Source organism: Lycium barbarum, chromosome 9, assembly GCF_019175385.1.
Source record: "Lycium barbarum isolate Lr01 chromosome 9, ASM1917538v2, whole genome shotgun sequence".
Taxonomy (NCBI): Eukaryota; Viridiplantae; Streptophyta; class Magnoliopsida; order Solanales; family Solanaceae; genus Lycium; species Lycium barbarum.
This window is the reverse complement of record NC_083345.1, coordinates 106676502-106684508: the sequence shown is the minus strand read 5'-3', so window position 1 is coordinate 106684508 and position 8007 is coordinate 106676502. Positions and strand designations below refer to the sequence as shown.

At 33.2% G+C, this 8007-nt stretch overlaps 1 pseudogene; it reads left to right on the top strand.

The window, feature by feature from the left end:
* The first annotated feature begins 2359 nt into the window (after positions 1-2359).
* LOC132611367 (polygalacturonase-like) lies at positions 2360-6098 on the top strand (annotated as a pseudogene).
* The last annotated feature ends 1909 nt before the right edge of the window (positions 6099-8007 follow it).

Here is an 8007-nt window from a genome sequence, read left to right as displayed (position 1 = left end):
TTCTAGTAAAAAATTCAATTCACATGCAAAAAAGTCGTACAATCAACATAAATTCTATCACTTAAAGACCAAGAAATCTAAAGCGTACGTAGCATCATAATTAAGCTGGATATAGAGCATGTCCACTACTTTGTCCATATCTTAGACTTGTATTCCCATAGGTTAAAAATATAAACCCCATAGGTTGTTGTTTTCTACACATTAAATCATCGACATACTTGCAGTTCAAGCAATTCATTAAGTTCTTGCATTTAGTTTCTGCTTTACTATCCAGGGTTTCTATACATTTCACAATCGAAAAATATGTACTGGTGGAGGTGAGCTATTTGAGAATAATTAGTTGATCTAGATTTACGAATTATTATAGAGAATTTGTTGGTAGAATGGGAAGAATTGGGGGAAGGGGGGCACACAGGGAATGAATGGGAAAATCGAAAAGTTGGAAGACGAAAAAAGACTTTTGGTTAGACTCGTGGAATGGTCTAAGCATTTTATTCGAACAAATATAGAGTCAGAATGGATGGTTTTGTGCCTATTACCAGTTCTTCCTCCCGAGTTGATTTTCAATTTTCTCAATGATTTAACTCGGTGTAAATCGGCATGTTGTAACTTAGTAACATATAGATCTTTATTTTTACGTAACTAATATGCAATTACATGTAATTACTTTCTAAATGATCTGATAGCGTATAATTTTTTACATTGTTAGTGTTCAAAAGCTAAACTTTGTTAATGATTGAGTTTTAAGCGATATGCATCGATGAAGCAAATTTTCCGTTTACATAATCTAATGCCGTAATCTAATACTAGGTAATGTTCCAATTTACTTGTTTACTGGAAAGCTGTAAACTGGTGGAGGACTCCTTTGTATGAATTTCCCAGCTAGCTATTTGTGCATGACACAATAATTTTGCTATCTAATTCCATTTAATCTAGGCAAAATATCTTAAGAGCCCTCTAAATTTTGTGTGTTTTGTTCAGACCCCCCCTTAAACTATATCTGATCCTAATACCCCCTTATAGTTGACTTTTTTTTTTATAATTGTTACCCCTCAAACAATAATTGGTCCTAATTACTCCATGTATAGCCAAGTACATAGGGGTTATTAGGACCAATTATTGTTTGAGGGGAGTAAAAAAAAAAAAAAAGGATCGCTATGGCCGAGAGGGATAACGGTCGGGTATCACTTGGGTCAACACAAGACCTCAACTGGTTAAGAATACTTCTTATGGTAAGACCCGAAACACTCACCAATTTTCTTGTTCTCTTTGAAATTCCATTTTGTTGTTGTAGTAGTACTGTTCTCCATGTTTGATGCTTGATGCTCTCTACCTTTATTTTACTCATTGATAATGAATTTTGGAGATGGAGATGGTTTTTTTGTATGTATAAGTTTGTATAATATTATATACATGTGTAGAATTGTGTATAAACCACCTCTTATACATTATTATACACTTTTATACAAGGTTGATACACAGTGGATGCAATAGGTGAATTGCTATGCGAATATAAATTAAAAATATGATTACGTGGATGTAATTTCTTATGCTGGATTTTACATTATTAAATTGGTCTTTATGCCAAAAGGTCCCCAGTTTATTGTCTAAACAAAGAAGTTTCTTAATGCAACAGTTTTTCTCGTTTGTCAACCTGCTTTTCAGTTTTTATTTTCTTGGTTCATGTAAGATATGTTTCTCAGCCTTAATTAGTCACGTACAACACAGTATAGGTAAGATAAAATATCAGATATTGGCCATATATTTGGAATTGTTTTCCCCCGGAATTTCTCCTTAAACTATGGAGGCCGCAATCCGTGAATTCAGTCTCTTATCATGTGATTTTTCATATGTTGATCTTTATCAAGGTCTAACATTCCCCTTTCTCCACTAACAAAAATAAAAGTAAATATATGAAACACATGTTATTCCCACAACTTCTTAAACCTTTGACATGTAAATACTCCCCCTCCCTCAACCCAAAAATGAAATAATCAAAAGAAAAAGAGAAGGACGTGTATTGACAAAGTACATTCATACTTATATTATATCAATAGTGTAAAGAACTTTTACATTGTCTGTTTAATTATCTGAACCTATTGAAGTAGGTAATAGTATGCCTCATTTTTCATTTACTAATCCCATTTATCATGAATAGCTACCTGTATTTATCTTACAATGTCGGTGTATAAGCAAAAATTAAACTCATTCACAAGTCTGATTCTGTTTGTCAGTTGTTACAACATGTCCATATATGAACAACAGAACATTGACCCAATTGCGGCTTAATTTGTTCTCTGCTTTCCCTATAAATACCCTTCCCAACTTTTCCATTTCCTCATCACTTCATCCAATAACATAGCCTCTCACCATCTCTCTAGACCTCACTATCAAATAAACAATATTGTTATCACCAAAATGAGTTTTTTGTCTCTCCTCCCACTTCTTTTCATTATCTTCTTCTTTATAATTAAGTTATCACTAGCTGCCAATACAATGTACAATGTCCAAAAATATGGAGCCGAATCCAATGGCAAAACAGATTCATCCAAGGCCTTTTTAAGTGCATGGGCTGCAGCCTGTGCTTCTACGAGCCCGGCCACTATATACGTGCAACCGGGTAAATATTTGGTTCGTCGCGCGTATTTTTATGGCCAAACATGCAAGAGTAAGGCTATTACTATACGTATTGATGGCACACTCTTAGCTCCTTCTGATTATAATGTCAATGGGAATGCTGGAAACTGGATTAAATTTGAGAGAGTTAGTAGAGTTTCCATCTATGGTGGAACACTAGATGGACAAGGCTCTTCTCTTTGGGCTTGCAAAAATTCAGGCAAGAGTTGCCCTAAAGGATCTACGGTATGTTTTGCACCTTTTGAAAATGGAGTTTACCTTCTATAGACTTATAATAATCATGTGAAAAAACATTATCATGGTCACTTACACATAATAGTAACCTCGAACATAACGCAGGTTTACCTGCCAACACAGTAGCGGAGCCACATGCATGCAATGAAGAGATTTAATTGGATTTTTTTTTAGACGGTTATACTGTGTATAAAGGGTAAAAATAATTCTTTTACATGAATAAAGTTTTGAATCTCCTGACACAAGAGAATTAAATATCAGGAGTGACATTTATGTATTTTTTAATCCCTTTGTCATAGTTCCTTACTCCAGTGCTGCTAAAATAGATCAAAAGTAAACTAATAGTCTAAATTTCTTTATACGGTTGTATTTTTTAATCCCTTTGTCATAGTTCCTTACTCTGCTAGTGCTGCTAAAATAGATCAAAAGCAAACTAATAGTCTAAATTTCATTATACGGTCAATGTATATACGAAATTGTTGAAATAAACGAAAATCTTTATTTTTAAACTAGCCTTAATTCACATTTGCCACTTTTCGACTGTCTAGATCTTTAACGGAAACTTCTCTTAAATAATTGAGTTAGAAGCTTATATGATCACTCAACTTTGAATAATTGGTCACCATAGTCACTCAATTTTACTTTGTCTTTCAAAAGTCACTCATTTTAGGTAAGTTGCCTCTATAGTCACTCAATTTTGTTTTATCTTTCTAAAGTCACTCAACTTTTGGCAAGTGGCCTCTATAGTCACTCAACTTGGGTAATTGACCTCCATAATCATTTTAGCCAAAAATATTATTTTCCTGTACATACTTAATGACGTGACAGCTGGAGGACGGACAGAGGCTTCGGGAGCTCCATGATCGTGTTACCATAAATACGATTAGGTCTCCCTTGCCATAGTAGTTTTAATTTAGTAACAAAAAAAATTAAATTTATTTATTTAGGATTCATTTCATGATAATTAGTCCATATACTAAAGTTTAGGCATCATTAATACATTAAAATAATGAACTTAGACAACATATATCAAGTAATATTGCAAGGCATAAATAATAAAAAGAATTATTCTAAGAATAAAAATTTCAAGAAAATTAAACAATGAGCTAATAAACCCAACTAGATGGACTGTCAGCAATGACAACTGAAGTCTACAAAAGTTACTGAAACAATACTAATAACAACCGTATAAGATTTAATCATCCGACAAAAAAGTTAATACAATTTTCTATAAGGAACCATTTTCTTTTGAGTTTTGGGAGCAAACAGAATAAAAAAAAAAAAATATCTGCAGTTATTCCAATACAGCTTCATTTATCAAAAGAATTATTCATAAAAAAGATACTTAAAAACTTTTTGGAAGATCTATTTTGAAGAATAGAAATTCTTATAAAAGGATTCTACACAAAATTAGAGTGCCATACCAAGGATCTAAACATGTGACCTAAACTAATTTTTGAGCCCTTTGATCTAAACATGTGACCTAAACTAATTTTTGAGCCCTTTTAATTACTATATTCTTTGTTTATATTAAGAGAACTCTAACAGTTTATATATAACAAAAATATTACCTTCACTCTACTTGTGAAGTACGATTTTTAAGTAAAGATTATGAAGAGAATTCAATACTAACATTCTCCTTTTCAAATGTTATTTGTCCTATACCTTATGAAAAATGGTATTAACTTTTTTGTCGGATGGTTAAATCTTCTACTACTGTTACAATAAATTTTTGTAAACTTCAATTGTTATTGCTGACAATCTGGCTAAGGTTTATTAGCTCACTTGTTTAATTTTCTAGAATTTTATATTATTAGAATAATTCTTTTTATTATTTATGCCTTGCAATATTATTTGATATATATTGTCTAAGTTCATTATTTTAATGTATTAATGATGCCTAAACTTTAATATATGCTCTAATTATGATGAATTGAATCCTAAATAAATAAATTTAATTATTGATTTTAATTTTTTTAAATAAATTAAAACTTCCACGTCATTAAGTATGTACCGAAAATAATATTTTCGGCTAAAATGATTATGGAGGTCATTTACCCAAGTTGAGTGACTATAGAGGTCACTTGCCAAAAGTTGAGTGACTTTAGAAAGATAAAATAAAGTTGAGTGACTATAGGGGTAACTTACCCAAAGTTAAGTGACTTTTTGAAGACAAAACAAAGTTGAGTGACTATGGTTGCCAATTACCCAAAATTGAGTGATCATATAAGTTTCTAACTCTTAAATAATTCTTCTATGTATTTAAACTCAGGACATGTTTAAACGGAAATCTCAATTTGCCAGGCAATTAAATCATTAACCAAGATTCAATCAATCATGCATCCAAATTCATGACTATATAGTTCTCTTAAATAATTCTTCTTAATTTACTAAACTATCTATTTGGTGCAGGCATTGGCTTTCTACAACTCAAAGAATATTGTTATAAGCGGATTAACTTCACAAAACAGCCAAATGTTCCACATTTTGTTAGATGGCTGCCATAACGCCAAGTTACAAGGAGTGAAAGTTTCAGCTCCAGTAAACAGCCCCAACACCGATGGCATTCATTTACAATCATCATCCAGCATTACAATATTGAATTCCCACATCGGCACTGGTGATGATTGTGTTGGTGCAGCATTGGCAGCTTAGGTTGGGATTTGCAAGAGCCTGGAGTTCAAAATGTGACAGTTAAAACTACTATATTTACTGGGACAGAGAATGGTCTTAGGGTGAAAACTTGGGCAAGGCGTAGCAATGGATTTGTTAAGGATGTTCTCTTTCAACATGTAGTAATGAACAATGTCCAAAATCCAATCATCATAAATCAAAATTACTGTCCAAATCATGAACATTGTCCTGAACAGGTAAATTATAAAATTCAAAATTTCCACTCAATTATTGATTATTGAAATCTTACATGTATTCTTCATTTTTTCTGAAATTATTTTTAGGGCTCAAGTGTTAAAATTAGTGGTGTAACGTATCAAGATATACATGGAACATCGGCAACAGAAGTTGCAGTGAAATTTGACTGTAGCAAAAAATACCCATGCAGTGGTATAAAAATGCAAGATGTGAATCTCAGTTATAACAAAGATCATTCAGCTAAAGCTTCTTGTGTTAATGTTGGAGGAAGAGCTTCTGGTCTTGAAAAACCTAATAGTTGCTTATAACTTATGAGCAAAAGAGGGACAAAGATTTTCATTTATGTATTGATTTTTATGCTTTTGGATGAGAAAAAAGATAGAATTAATTTGATCTGAAAATGATTAGATCTTGCTTGAGCCTGTGGCTGCAAATTGTTAGCATTATTGGACCAGCGCCTGGCCTTGCAAGCTTCATTAAATTATCTTATGCTTGATTTTAGAGTAAATAAATTGTTTCTTACATAATAATGCATGAGTAAATAATTTAAGTTACAATTAGAGTTTTGATCGCATCTTAAGCATGTGATGTAGGTTGACGAGAGACATGAAGGATTTGGTTAAATGTGATATTAATTCTTCAATGAAAAGATCAAAAAAGGAAAGGCTTGACTGACATACACTCTCTTCCTGTCTCTCTTTGTCAATATGCGCTCACACGATCATATTGATTTATCGACTTCATTTTTTTAATGGAAAAGGGTCAAAAATGCCCTCAACCTATTCAAAATGACTCATAAATAACTTTCGTTAACCTTTGAATACAAAAATACCCTTAACGTTTGTTTTTCGGCTCAAATCTACCCCCAAAACTAGCGCACCATCCACGGCAATATCTGTGACTTTAAATTTTCATATGGTGTCATTTAAATATGCCACGTGTAATTTTTGTAATATTAATTAAACCCACCCATTTAAACAAGAACACCCCCCCCCCCCTCTCCCCCTTCCTCCTCCCCGACCTGTATAATCCACCCAAGAAGAGCCAATGAACATGACCACGACTTTCTACTGCGATAAAAGCACTACATGCATATCTTGAGCAAGAGATGTCTTCTTTATGGTCATGTCATTGGCAATTTAGAGTTTTGTGAACATTGTATTATTTAGAAACAACAAAAAAAGTTAGTTTCTCTACTACAACTCATCAAATTAAACTAAAGACATTCTTGATTATACACATTCCAACCTCTAAGGGCCTTCTCATGCTCCTTCTCATGGAGGATGTCATTATATGCTTACTATTATTGATAATTATTCTCTCAAAAATTGGGCGTTCTTTTTTAAAACACAAAAATGAAGTTTTCCCCCACTTTTAAGAAGTGGAAGAACCTTGTTGAGAACCAAACTAGGAGAAAAATGAAGAAGCTCAATAGTGATAATGGTTTGGAGTTTTGTGAAGATTGATTGAATGATTCTACGCAAATCAAAAAAAATTCTAGAACTCACACCCTTATAGGCAAATGATAAGATATGATACGTCTTATGTTTTGATGATTGTCAAACCGTGAAGAACCAGATCGAGACCTAGTCTTCTATCTGTTCTCTCTGTACAACTTGCAGTCAATAGTCACAGCTGTAAAGCTGCAACTGTTAACTGTGTGCAAGGACAGCAGTGTTGTAGCGGACTAAAGGTCAAACATAAAAGATGAGTTGTCTCCATCTCACTTCTCATGTTTCCCGAGTATATAAGCAACATGTTACTAGGTCTTATGTAAGCCTTGAAAGACCTAATTTCACCATACTGAAGAGCAGCCAACACAAGGTTCTTCAAGTGCCTCCAAGTGCAAAGCTACAACAAACCGCAGGACCTGGTCCTTACAAGTGAAGATGTTTTAGGTCTTTAAGTTTGTTGAGTCTTTGTCTTTTGTTCTATAAATTGTAAACTTACTCTTTTCTAAAGGAAGTTGGTTGTATAGGTATTCTGAATTCTCAAAAGTTGCTTGTAGGAAGTTAATCTTGACAAGTTTTTGAGTGGTACACTTGTCTAGAGATAGTCAAGGTGTATTAGTTGGTTTGGCTAGAGGTAGTCAAACTTTGTTGAGTGCTTGGCTAGAGGTAGTCAAGAGTGTGTAGCTTACAATAGGATTATTGCAAGGTTGAGGGATTAAGAAGTTAATTCCTAGATTGCAAGAGGTTGTAATCTGAAAGTTGCTCAATTAGTGGAGTTGAAATCTTACGTGGTAGGTCGTTTTTATTCCCTTGA